Here is a 13712-nt window from a genome sequence, read left to right as displayed (position 1 = left end):
AGCTCCTTCGGAGGCCACCTTGACCTGTTTGGGTTCCCAGGTCGCGGGGAACCCCGATGAGCAAGCCCCAAAAGTTCAGGGAAAAAGCCTTGATGGCAGAAAAAACCCTGTTGTGGTTGTTAAGGCTGACCGTGGCAGTAGAACTTGTAAGTAGTAGTCCTCGTAATCTTGAAATAAGTTTGAGAACAGTAAGAATCCCACGAAACTGTGGAGCGTGGTAATCGAACATACATGTCCATGAAACTCCTCTTGAATTGATCGGAACAAATGCAACTGGAAGTGCCCTACTGAACAATGGGCTTAGCAATCCTAATGAAGTCCAGGTAAGTCAGGAATCCAAAAGCTTAAGGTAGAATAAGGAGCTAAGATGTAGCAACTAAAAAAAAATGATACGGACAGAGAAGACAGATAAGAAAGGTAATTAACCTTAGCTGAAGCACCAAGAAGCAAAAGGCAGATCGAAAGGAGGAAGTTGGAAGAAATCAGGGAGAAGAATAGTCGATAGAATATGGAACAGAGAGAAAGTATAAGTGCTAGGAAAGAGTGAGCGGAAGAATGATTAAAGATAATACCGCGAGAGGGAATGGTAAGGAGAGGTACACCCTCAAAGGAAGCCGGACCAGGTGCTGAGTGAAGTCAGAAAACTCGTAACGTAGTTACGAGTGAGTTAGTGAACAAAGGAGACAAAATAAGCGGAATTAAGGTCAGGAGGAAAAAGATAACCACTAAGGTGCGGAAAGGCAAACAGACAGCACCGCAAGGCGCGGAACAACAAGAGAGAGAAACTGAAAGTAAACAAATAATACAATGAATACCAAACCGATAGAATCTCCTAAAAGTTAGAAGGATAGTTCAATAATCACGAAAGGGGACGGAGAGGCAAAAGCAACAAGGTAGAAAGAATTTGAGCTACAAAGGCTGGCACAACAGGAGGGAAGTACAATCGAAGCGCTAGTTACCAAGAGACGGATACAACGCGCTGAGCAACAGGAAATGTCTTTAGAAATAGAGGCGGCGGCCATCGTCTGGGAAGACTAGACCGGCAAATATGGTTCCATTTCCAGCCATACTAACGCATCCTCCACGACGCCAGCATTTCCAATCCCGGCGCATGACAGTATGCCCTTTCTTTCTCTGCCCCCTCCAGGCTTAGCTGGATGAAGCCAGTGGAAGTGTTGAACCAATCTGGGAGCATGGATAAGGCTCGAACGTTCCCATGTCTTTTCAGTAGAAGGGTAACCCTTCCAGTGCACAAGATACTGGAGAACCCCACACCTGTATCTGGAGTCCACGAGTCTTATTCTTCTGGATCAGGGGGTGTTGTGGTCTTGTGCAAACGAGATTTCCGCTTGAATGGGTCATCAGTGTATGCTTTGAGGAGAGAGGTATGAAACACAGGATGCAATCTTTTTAGATGATGTGGCAGCTTCAATCTAAATGTGACGTGGTGGATCCTGGATGAGATCGGAAAGGGACCATTATAGCAGGGAGAAAACTTCCCGCAATTTACCCAGCGAGGCAAGAATTTAGTTAACAACCACAGTAAAGTACCTGCCTTCCATTCATGATTAGGCCTTCTGCCACGGTCAGCAAGCCGTTTGTACACCTTCCGACTCTCCTCAAGGGAACCTAAAGCCTTCTTATGTATGTGTTTGAGATTGGTAAGAAGACTATCAACTGCAGGGGATTTGGTAGGTCAAAATCCACCCTAGGGTAAGTGTTGAGGATTGTACCCATAAGTACACAGGAAATGACTCATATTGATAGCTGAGTGTTTAGTGTTGTTGTATGCAAACTCTGCCATGGGGATGTAGTCCGACCAGTCATCCTGTTCAGAGTTACAAAAGCATCGAAGGTACTGCTCCAGATTGGCATTCAGACGCTCGGTTTAGCCGTTGGTCTGCGGATGGTATCCTGAAGGCAGGGCTCTATGTATACCCAGTTGTTCACAAAGAGATACCCAGAATTTGGAAGTAAATTGGGTTCCTCGATCCAACATGATCGTGCGGGGTAACCCCTGTAGCCTCACCACATCCCTGAGGAACACAGTGGCAGTCTCGGGTGCAGAAGGTATACACTGAAGGGCAGAGAAAAGAACCTTCTTACTGTAGGAATCTACAGTTACCATAATAGCTGTGTAGTTCTTAGAAATTAGTAAGTCGACAATAAAATCTGTGGATACATGTTCCCAAGGCCTCAAAGGCAGTTCTTTCTGTTGGAGTAGACCTATCGGCCTCTGTCCAGTTACCTTGTTGGAAGCACAAACAGGACATGATTTGACATAGTTCTTCACGTCCAAGCCCATGCAAGGCCACCAGAATCTTCTGGAAATGAGGTCTAGAGTGGCCTTTTGACCCTTGTGACCAGACATGTGTGAGTCATGGCACCACTCTTTGGGCCTCATCACGAGTTGGGCTGTATTCCCGGCTGTAATACCGCCGACTGTAATAGCCCTAACACCGACCGGTCCGGCTGTATTACCGCCGGATCAGGAGTTGGGTGTTAACGGTAAATCCTCATTCCCTATTGGGTCCATTGGATTTAATGGGGCATTTTCAGCGTTAATTATGCGGGCTAATACATCCGACGGTAATACTGCCGAAAACAGGGGATTTTCACCTCCAGAGAAAGGCTGGAGGTAAAACAGCCCATTTAGCGCCCAACTCGTGATAGGCCCAGCCCTTAAATGCGGATGTAATACCGTTACCACTGCATTTAAGGGCTACAGCCCAACTCGTGATGAGGCCCATGGCTCGAGTCTGTAGGTCCTTGGAAGGTAAATAAAGAGCATGTTTATGGAACAGTAGTTTCCCACTCTGAATCCTCAAGTCAAGAGGGAGAACATCGCTTTTACAGGCTTTGGTTGCGTCTTGTACCTCCTGGAGAAAGGGATTGACCAAGGCAAGAAACCTCTTGTTATGCAGCAGTGGCACATTACCATGGTAGACTCCTCAATCCTCTCCCAGACTGCGAGATAAGGTGTCTGCTACCACGTTTTTAGAACCTGGAATGTACGTGATAACAAAGTCGAAATGAGAAAAGTAGTAAGCCCACCTGGCATGCCTCGAATTCCTGCACTCCATCAGTTGGAGGTTCTTCAGGTTACGGTGGTCAGTCCGTACCAGGAAAGGGTGGCCAACTCCTTGGAGTAGGTGTCGCCACTCTTCACAGGCCTGACATATGGCCAATAGTTCCTTCTCCAATACGGAGTAGTTCCTTTCACTGGGTGTTAGCCTGTGTGAAAAGTAAGCAATAGGGTGTTCAAGACCATCCTTCACCTGAATGAGAACAGCACCTAGGGCTCCTCTGGAAGCATCAGCTTCTACAATGAATGGTTGAGTCTGATCAGGTTGTAGTAAAATAGGAGCAGTGGTAAACAGAGTCTTAAGTTGCTGAAAAGCTGCTTGTGCTTCTGAGGTAAATGCAAACAGAGCTCCCTTCTTGAGTAAGGTAGTGATGGGTAGGACCACCTCTGAAACATTTTGGAAGAATCGCCTGTAAATATTTGCAAGACCCAAAAACCTCTGAACTGCCTTGATGTTAGTTGGTTGAGGCCAATTGAGAATAGCCTTAACCTTTTCTGGGTCCATCTTAACCCCTTCTGGGGTAAAAACGAATCCCAGATTGGAAACAGATGATACTTCAAAGAGACATTTTTCTGGTTTGGTGTACAGATGGTGTTTCTGAAGTCAGTGAAGTACCTCCTTAACCTGTCTGCGGTGATTGAGAGTGAGGGGGAGAAAATCAGGATGTCGTTGAGATATACAACCATCGATACGAATAACAAGTGTGCAAAAATGTTGTCAACGAACCTCTGAAAGACCGCTGGGGCTTTGACAAGCCCAAAGGGCATCACTCGGTATTTGTACAGCCCTAGTGGTGTGCTAAAGGCTGTTTTCCACTCATCCCCTTCCTTTATCCTTAGCAGATGATAAGCTCCTCTGAGATCCATTTTAGTGAAGAATTTAGATACTTGGACTGCTTCCAGGCTACCTCTAATCAGAGGCATACGATATCGATCCCTGATGGTAAGTTGATTGAGCCCTCGGTAGTCTATGCAGGGTCTTAATTCAGCAGAGCCCTTCTTGGAGACAAAAAAACAAAGACGCCCCTCCTGGAGACTTGGATTCTCAAATAAAATCATTTTGGAGGTTGGCACTGAGGTATTCCTTGAGGGCTTCTTTTTCAGGTATGGACAGATGATACTTCCTTCCAAACGGGATCTGCGCATCCTCCTTGAGGTCGATACTGCAGTCTTCCGGTCTACGAGGTGGCCAGAGTTTGGGAGCCTGTCCTCAAAGATCTCCAAAAAGATCTGATACTGGACTGGTACCGACGAGACAGTTTTCTTAGAGAAGTAGGTCTGCTCACCAGGCTGAGCAGAAGTTTCAGAATTCCCCAGGCATCTTTGGTTACAATAGGAGGAAGCAAAGCGCAAAGTATTGGCTCTCCAGTCAATCTTGGGGTTATGGCGCTGCAGCCAAGAGATTCCCAATATGACTGAAAAGTGGGCAACTCATATGATATTGAAGGTCAGAACCTCCTTATGGTCTCCTAACACAACTTGGACAGGATGAGTTTCCAAAACGATGGTGTGAAAACAAAGTAAAAATATCGAGGCTGAGTAGCCCAAAAGGAAATACACCGAACACGGGTTACAAAGGAACATACAAAGATCTTTATTTTATACTGAACGGTTACAAAGAAAAGGTAACGGATAGCTATCGGCCCTCAGTACAACACAATGAACCCCAGCGCGGTTCAGTGTGCTCAGTGAGTGGGGCTTTACATTAGAATTTGTTGCTCTTTTATACCATTTACAAACATGATGTCCAACCCTACTACGGGTTAATATTCCTCTAATACATTACTGATCTAGGGTTCATGCCGAGTTCACACATCTATACGCTTAGGGTTTGCCTTTAATATATTCGCCAACAATTCTACATGGTAACAGTGTATTTTAGGATTTCTCATAAAGGTCTTCTCAAACATTAATACAATGTAGTTAAACAAGTGTTCTTAGTTCAGTATTTGGATACATTGTTCTTAACATATGCTCGCGGATTAGTTTCATTGGCATGAGTAATCCTTTATACACAGGTCAGCGAAGGACAAGGTCTCAGTTCACGACCCCAACAAGTGGCCTGCAGGCAAGTTACATATTAATTACACACAGAGGTCAAGACGGCCATGTTGTATTTCAGAATGACATCGTCCACCATTTTACCTTACAGGGTGACTTTGCAGAGAAAGCCTAAAATGGCGGATTGACCTAAAATGGCGGCTTACATTGATTCTAAGGTTAGGACCTTGGAACACGGATTTCTTCGCAAGTGGCTTATAAGCAGCTTGGCGTAGGCCAATATACATATATTCGTTGAAATAGGAGGTACGATATGATTTCCCGTTTGACAAACCCTCCTTTTGGCCTATGCCAAGTGCTAAACTACTTCTGATCACCTTGCAAACAACTCCATGCATCATCGTCCATGCACCCTGAATCGCTGTCGTAAATATCAATTGCCATCAGATCATTCGCTAAAATTTATTTTAACACATATTCCTTCGTTTTATCTGGGGCATATACTTTATGTCCTATTGTACCTATCACTTGTGCGCAACATCCCCCTAGCATCGAACATATACTAGGTAAACACTGGATACAACAACAAAGGAACAACAGAATTCCCAAAATGATCAGTAAGACCAAAAGTACCTTCCAACCCCAAGATCGCAAGAAGTCCCAGAACCAAGCACTAAGATCCCAGTTTCCCTCTGGAACATGCACTTCCGAACTAAGGACGTGCAGATTCTGTATTGCCTTGAAGATAGTTGGGGAGGAATCTGGCATGCGGACCCCACTAATTTACACACTCCACCACGTTCAGGCAGAATGACATCTAATGCCCTCCGGTTCTGGAGCGCTACTAGTCTTATCGCTTTCTGTTCTAATGTCATATAATAGAGTATGTCCGTGGTCCGGTTGATGGTTCTCTCCAGTACTCTCACTAGTCTTCTGATATCTTCGGAATTCGCCATCTGCCCCCAAAATGGCACATATGATTTTGCTACATCTCCCAAGACCTGTGCTGGAGTGTCACCATTCTCGTCCCGTCATGGACGAGCCTTTGAAACCTCTACTGTACTAGCTATGAACACCCCAGGTAACAGGATCCCTAAATAACAGGTTCCCTGCCAATCCCCGGGTAACCATGGAAATGCTACATTACCGCAAACAAAGTAGACAGGTTTGCCTACATACAAAGGTATGTCTTCCCCAGTCAAATTTGCACCGTTGGCACAACCTTTAAAATCTCCCATTGACTGAGTACCATTCCTCTGTATGCAGAAAGAAACTGAATCGGGGCTATGTTTAACAGTGTAAGAAGGCGGCATGGCATCCTTATTGCCTATCGGAGCCATCTTGAAGGAAATCAAAGATTGAAAAGGACGAGACAGTCTATCAGAAGGCCTAATAGAAGCAACGTTGAGCTTACTCCTGTTAGCAAAAAGCGAGCATGCCAGGGGAGTCGGAACATGTTTCTCAAAATTATTCAAATTAGTACCATCAAAATTCCCCGAGATGCTATTGTTCCAACAGCCAAAGAACAATGCTCTAAGAGAAGCATAACAAGCAGTTGTCAAAGGTAAAGGATGAATATACCAACCTAGCCTCTTATCCCCGTGTTGCGATAAATGTGAGCAGACCCAACACTTGGACCTATTAAAAATGGCATGCGTAGCATTCATGATAAGTAACAAAGTATTGTTATGGTACCTCTGTCTATGCTGGGAGTCCCTAGGGGACAGAGTATGCAAATGTACGAAGGGAGTAGAAACAGTGGGTACATTTTCAGTCGGTAACAAGGACTCTAAAGGATGAGTTTCCTCGATGTACCATAAACCTAAGACACTGACTATTATAAAACCAAATATTATTATAAAAACACAGCAATACGTTTTTGGGGCCCAGGTGCTTTGTCCATTATCCCGGTTGGTCACACAATCATTTACAAATCCCATACGAGCGGTAGCGGTGGCAGGCATTGTAGTCTTCGAATGACAAACCCCAGTGTTATTAGCTGGCGACCTCCCGGCCGCGCGACTTCTTAGTCCTTCCACAACCCTAGCCAACAGAATCCCTTTCTCAAATTTGGGCAAAAACAAGCCCTGGATGATCCTTTCCTTCTCTGAATGCACGGCCGAACCGTGCCGCAAGTCTAATCGATTCACAGCAAAACCGTGCACGTAAATCTATTTTCTTGGACGCAGATTGTACCTTGCTTTTCCTGGTACTGATTGATCCGGAAACAATGTGTCGTCATTTCCCGTTGGGAGCAACGTATCAAGAGCAAGTGAAGATGAAGAATTTGAAACAACAGTTTCCGGAAGCAAAACCTTTGGAGAGTGTGGAGACAAAATGGCAGGTTCCCCAGGCCTCGCGGGCTCAGAGAGAGACTCCGATACACTGTCAGTGCTAGTTACTGCTTTGGGATCATTGGTTGCAGTGTTAGCGAGGGGTTCTGTTTCTTCTGTATCGTGTGGCACTGGGTGAAGAAGTCTCTTGACATGCGACACGTGGGTCCAGTTTTTTCGGCCTGAGACACGCACCGCCATTTGTGTGACCAACAGGACCTGGAATGGGCCCTGCCAACGAGGTGCAAGGCAGGAAGAACGCTCAAATGCCTTGATGAGCACCCAGTTCCCAGGCCGTATGCTGTGGCCCGGGCCCTCGTATCGCACAGGTAAAGCCTCTTGCACCTGGTGATAAATCAAATACAGGTTTTTAGTCAACTGGCTGTAATAATCTGAAAGAAGTACATTTTCAACATTTCTCAAGGATCTACATTTAGGGAGATTCCAGATATTGGCAGCTCTCCCCATTACCACCTCAAATGGAAAGAGCCCAGTCTTAGTTTGAGGGGTTGTACGCATGGCTAATAACACGATCGGTAAGGCGTCCGGCCATTTTAATTTAGTGTCGGCACACGTCTTAGCAAGCTTGTTCTTGATGATACCATTGTGTCTATCCACTAGTCCGGCGCTCTGAGCGCGTCTGGCCGAATGGAACCGTTTGTCGATCTGTAATGCCGTACATATCTGCAGGATTACAGCAGCGACTAAATGTGGACCATTGGACCATTGTCCGACCAGATGACTCTTGGTAGCCCAAACCGAGGAAAATACTCCTTTAACATGGTTTTCGCAGTAGTCATGGTGGTAGCATCTTTGACAGGGAAAGCCTCGACCCATTTACTAAAAGCACAGATGACAACTAATACATACTTCATATTATTGCACCGTTCCATTTTAATAAAATCGAAGTGAATGACTTCAAAGGGGACAGAAGGTGGCCCAAAACTTCCCCCTGGAGTTGATGTCCCCTTTCCCACATTGTGTTGCAGGCAAATCATGCAGTCCTGTACATAGCGCTGGGCAATTTTCGAAATGTTGTCATTTGCCCAAACTTTCTCTAACATTTTTGTGACTTTCTGGGCACATATAGGCGTAGGACCATGGGCCATGATGACCATCATCATTACATAAGCGTCAGGGAGTAGCCTTTTCCCTTCGACTATGTCCACCCAACACCCATCATCATCGAGTCTCCCCAAGCCTTCAGCCCACCTCTTGGATTCTTCTAACGTGGCATCGGCTTGGATATCCCGTACAGACCCAACACCCTCATCCATTGCATAGGCATTTACAGTCTCCCTTGAAACGTACATCTCCGTAAAGAGATCGGTGGCAGTTTGTCTAGCTATCTGATCAGCGAAAGCATTCCCTTCTCCTATATCATCTGTAATCTTTTGATGTGCTGCACATTTTACGACAGCTAAATGAGTAGGGAGCGCAAGCGCTGAGAGCAGTTGTACTATTAGGGAGCCATGTTGGATTTTTGTGCCATGTAAAGTTAAGAACCCTCTCTCTGACCAGAGTCTCCCAAAGTTGTGAACCACCCCAAAGGCATACTGACTATCAGTATATCTGTTTACTGTGAGCCCTTCGGAAAGTTCACAAGCTCGGATCAATGCTATAATCTCTGCGGCCTGCGCAGAATTATGCGTGATTCTCTTGGTTTCCACGACTGTGCTTAATGTGGTAATTGCATAAGCAGCTGTGGATGTACCATCCGGAAGTTTGAAGCAGGAGCCATCACAAAACTGCTCTCCTTGCGGATTGTTCAAAGGAGTGTCTTTTAGATCAATACTACCCTTTGTCTCTTGTTCGGTAGTATACAGACAGTCATGTGACTCTTCGTCTCCACAAGCAGTACCTTGCGGGAAAGGTAGGAGTTCAGCCGGATTAAGAACACAACACCTCTTAATTTGGATGTGAGGAGCAAACAAGATCAATTCATATCTCGTCAACCGTGCGGAAGTGAGGTGTTGCGTTTGGGTTCTGTTCAGTAGAACATCTACAGAGTGAGGCACCATCAGGGTTAGATCGTGGCCTAGGACCATTCCCTAACTCTGCTTTACAAATGCAGCAGCGACAGCTCGCAGGATCAAAGGCGGAAGAAAAGTAACTGCATGGCCTATTCTTCCCTCCATGTTCCTGCATTAATACAGCCAAAGCACATCCATCACATTCATGCACAAACAACACAAAGGCCTTTTCATAGTTTGGTGTGCCCAAAACTGGTGCCGAGCATAATGCAGTCTTGAGCAAATCAAACGATTTCTGGTGCTCCGTGTTCCACGGCAATGGCGAAGAAATGCCCTTCTTTGTCAAAGCCAACATCGGTTTATTCACTAGTGAGAAGTTTGGGATCCACAACCTACAGTAAGAAGCCATACCTATCAAGGCTCTAACTTCCTTCTGTGTATTTGGGACATACATGCCAGAAATGTGTTTTATTCTCTCGGGTGTCAATCTTCGTCCCTCCTTTGACAGGAGATAGCCTCAATAGGCGACCTCCTGGCAACAATATTGAAACTTTTTAAGCAAAGCTTTGTGACCATGTTTAGCTAGATGAATAAGCAACAACACAGTGCCCTCCTTACAGGCACTCTCGGAGTCTGCAGCTAAAAGCAAGTCATCAACATACTGAAGCAATGTACAAGTAGAGGGCAATTCAAGGGTATCAAGTTATTCTTTCAAAGCCCTACTGTAGATGCTAGGACTCCTGTGTAACCTTGAGGTGAACGCAAACAAGTATCTACTGTCCTTGTGTATAGGAATACTATAGAAAGCATTCTTCAGATCCACAACACTAAAGTAAGTAGCTGTAGCTGGAATCAAGGTTAATATTGTCGTCACATCAGGCACAATTGGAAATTGCGGAGCGACGACTTTATTAATGGCACGTAAATCAATTATGAAACGGAATGGAATTGCATTATTGCCTTTCTTGTACACGGGTAAAATTGGACTGTTGCACAAACTACCTGAAATTTCCTCAATCACCCCGCGATGCACAAAATCGGAAACAATGCATTTCAAAGCTCGCTCCCCCTCAACTGAAATCTTATACTGTGGAATGCGTGGCATCTCAATTCCATGTTTCAAGACTATCTTAACAGGCTCAATCTATAGAACACTGACATCATTGTCGTCAACTGCCATTTAGCACTTTGGTACATCACTGAATTCTGGCGGCAAAGGTCTGGTTAGGAATTGAGACAGAAAGTTGCTGTGGTGAAATCATCAAACGCACTCCGTCAGAAGAACAATGAATTACCGCATTTAATTCTTTCAAAAGATTCAACCCCAGCAAATTCTCTCCGCAATTCGAAGTCAACAGAAATGGCCAAAGAAATAGGTACCGGTAAAGAAACTGGACAAACAACTGGTGTGCCAGAAAACCCTACAGAAACATTGGTTTGCCCTGACAGTGGAATGTTTGGAACCCTAGAATGATCAATGGAACATTTCTGTGCTCCAGTATCTATCGAAAACAGATGTTTCCTATTTCCCACCACCATTTCAACATAGGGACCTTTCTGATTGACGGGAATAGGTGTAGGTTCCAAACCCTGCTTTGGGCAATCCTAACGAAACAGAATATCATCAAAAGGAAGCTCTTCAGATAGATATGCAGCAGAAGGATGATCAAATATGTTCCTAATATCCACACACAGAGTCTGATTATCCTGTGAAAAAGGTTGCTGAGGATCCTGTGCAAACTGACCTCTACCAGGGCCCCCTACACCCGGGCGACCTCTGGATCGTCTACCCATATTTCCAAATGTGTTATTCGACCTCGGTCGAAGGACGGGGCATTGTGCACGCCAATGACCCTCTTGTAGACAATAGGCACACTGGTTAATGTTCACAGGACCCAAAGGCACATTCCCTTGCAGAACGTACTGACCTTGAATCTGCGAGCTATCCCCTCTGGGGCCTCTAACAATTTGCTGTAATAGTACTTTAGTCTTTAAATCACCTTTTCGCTTTTCAACTCTATCTTTTTCATTGTTGACACGATTCTCGTAGTACTGAGCCATGTGCAGTACTTCTGAGTGGGACTTCGCCTGCCAAGCGCTCTCAGAAGACATCATTTGCGACTGGATGTCAGGCAGCAATCCACGCACAAATTTGTCCACAAATACTCTTTTCCCAGACTCTTTACCTAAGTCTTGTCCACTGAAATCCGAGAATACCTGTTCGAACCGATTAAAGAACTCGGTTGCACCATCAGACTTCCTTTGGACACAGGGCGTAAGCTTGTCCCAAATAATCCTCTTCTCAGGAATTATGGTTTTCAATTTTGCAATGATTCTATCAGGCAAAGGTAGTATCACCTTGGGCGGTCTTTCACCAGCTGGCCTCTCTCCATCGAGTCTAGTTATGTTAGCCCATGTATCACCCAACCCTGGCACGTCGTCTATAGTCCTAACTTGTTTCCACAAATCTACGGGCAGGAGTACAGGAAATAACAAATCAATATCAGCTATGGGGAATACTGAGGACTGCAAGACGGACTCTATTTCTTTATAGAATCCTGTCGGGTTTTTCCTAATATCAGGAATAGATTGTCTAATAGTATTTACTTCCTACCTCGAGAACGGGACGTGAACAAACTGATACATAGTGCGCAGGAATGCTCACAGAAACTGCATTTGTTGCAGGATCAGCCGCAATCTCAACCTTCGGGACAAATGTCGGAGGAACCTCTCTCATAGGCAACTGAGAAGTAGGCAACTCTGAATGCTTACTAAGCAACAGGGCCAAGTCGAACGCTAAAGCAGTCGAAGAAGTGTCAAGTGAAAAAGCTCTCTTATAAATACTCAATAACTCTGTGGGACAACTAATCTTTCTCTTGGCACAATCATCCTGTAGGTACTCTATCATTATCTGTATCACTTTACTCTGCATTTCTGGCGTAAACTGACTGTATGTGTCATATACCTCAACTGGAGTTATCGACATATCTGAAATCCATCTAAGCGCGTCTTTCACAAAAATTTGTGCTTCCTCAGATATCGATTTTCGACAAAGAGGGAACCGTTTCTGTACATACATACTTTCCCCCTCGTCATCCTCATTCTGTAACCTTTCCAACTCCTTTCTATACTCAAATAACCTCTCACATGCTCATTTACTTTCTCCACAGTGTCTCTTGAAAACGCTAAAGTGTTTAGATCCCCTAACCCTTGCAGGAGATCTGTATTATTTAATTTGCCCCACATTACACATAAATGAATCCCTAAACCTTCAATAAAAACATTTTTCTCAGGAAAATTATCCATATTAGAAAGTGTGGCAAAAACATTAGCTTGATCATTTCTCTCAATACAATGCTTAGCCCATGGAATCAAATCACGTTTCTTCTCTGGCGGTACAGTATTGCGAGTGACAACCCTTGACCCTGCACCCTGATCGACTACAAGTGGTACAGGACCACTTGGAAGGGGGGGCAGGCAAATTCAATGAAGGTACTGTTACTGGTGCAATAGGAAGAGGTGGAGGAAGAGGTGGAGGAACAGCAACTGGGGGAAAAGGATCATTAGGAGGAGCAGGAACAACAGGAACAACAGTAGGTAGAGCAGGAATAACAGCAGGAAGAGGCAAAGCAGCAGGAAGAGGAACATACAGAGGTGGCTCAGAGGCACTAGGCCTTCGCACATTTAACAATTTGTCAATTAATTCATCGGAAACATGAAGATCTTTAGAAGGATAGATTTTCTGAATGCCAAGTGAGAAAGCCCTATGCATATTCCTAGCTGACTCACTGTTTATCTTGGTCATACAACAACGCTTTTTCGGCGTTCGTTTTATGACGGCGTGCATGTTTTTCCCTACTCTTAAGTTGCTATAATGCTTCTTTTTTCCAATTCTGCAAAACATTGAATGCTGCAGGTCTAGCCTTTTTCTTTAATAGAATCGACTCTAAATACTCAATACGAGGGATTTCAAAACTGCCATTGATCAGCCACTGAAGTTCGGAGGCATGTCTGGTTTGTCTGTGCCAAATATCATTAAACACTATACTTCCAATGCCATGCTTACAGTACATAGTACATGCCGGCGACCCCTCCTGTGGTGCTGGACGGCTAAATTCCAAAGATTGTCTGTGGCTGCGGAATAACGCCCTGAAGCAGGTAGACAATTTCCCAGGCATATCAAATTATTGCTGTTACCTGGTCAATAATTGTGTCTGCAGATACAATACGCCAAAATCAAATTATCAGCATATTTAAGAATCGGGTCATGACTCACCTGATCACTCATAAGGAGGTCCGATCGGATTACAAAGAATCTTA

General features: G+C 44.8%; 1 protein-coding gene across 3 annotated transcripts in view; it reads left to right on the top strand.

Annotated features, from left to right (window-relative positions):
- Window positions 1-13712, top strand: part of CACNA1I (calcium voltage-gated channel subunit alpha1 I) — a 1993092-nt gene that overhangs the window by 1838409 nt on the left and 140971 nt on the right. The window lies entirely within an intron of this gene.

The sequence above is a fragment of the Ambystoma mexicanum genome, chromosome 3q (genome assembly GCF_040938575.1).
Source record: "Ambystoma mexicanum isolate Mex_15411 chromosome 3q, UKY_AmexF1_1, whole genome shotgun sequence".
Lineage (NCBI taxonomy): Eukaryota > Metazoa > Chordata > Amphibia > Caudata > Ambystomatidae > Ambystoma > Ambystoma mexicanum.
This window is presented reverse-complemented; position numbering and strand designations above follow the sequence as displayed.